We start from the raw sequence: 376 nt of genomic DNA, 5'->3' as shown, positions 1-376 counted from the left end.
CCCGCCGGGCCGCAGAGGCCACGGGCTGGCCCCGGCGACGCAGCCCCACGCCCGGGAAGGTGGGGCAGGGCGGGCAGAGCGCCGGAGCTCCGCTCGGCAACAGGACAGCCTTCCCGAGGTAGAAAGTTTAGCAACTCCCACACCCGCGAAGGCGACGCGGCCGCCTGAGGAAAGCTGCGGACAGACCGCTACCAAACGCACGCCTCCCCCGGCTTCCCCCCCGCCCCCTCCCGTTACAATCGCAGTTCCGACGGGTCGCACCAGCCGCGACCTCCCGACATGCGCGGGGACGGAACTCAGCGAGACCGGGGCAGGGACGAGCCCCAGGCGCGCCGCCGAGGCCGCAGGCCGGCCGCCGCCGCCTCGTCCCCTCCCC

At 75.0% G+C, this 376-nt stretch overlaps 1 protein-coding gene across 1 annotated transcript in view; it reads right to left on the bottom strand.

Moving 5' to 3' along the window:
- Positions 1-282, bottom strand: part of TBK1 (TANK-binding kinase 1) — a 34,336-nt gene extending 34,054 nt beyond the window's left edge. The window contains exon 1 of the mRNA XM_010561718.1: positions 262-282. The gene's annotated coding sequence lies outside the window, so the exon portion shown is untranslated. The remainder of the gene's footprint in view (positions 1-261) is intronic.
- Between the last annotated feature and the right edge of the window lie 94 nt (positions 283-376).

This window comes from Haliaeetus leucocephalus, unplaced genomic scaffold (assembly GCF_000737465.1).
Source record: "Haliaeetus leucocephalus isolate CR32 unplaced genomic scaffold, Haliaeetus_leucocephalus-4.0 Scaffold151, whole genome shotgun sequence".
NCBI classification, from domain to species: Eukaryota; Metazoa; Chordata; class Aves; order Accipitriformes; family Accipitridae; genus Haliaeetus; species Haliaeetus leucocephalus.
Note: the sequence above shows the minus strand (reverse complement) of the source record. Positions and strands in the feature narration are given on the sequence as shown.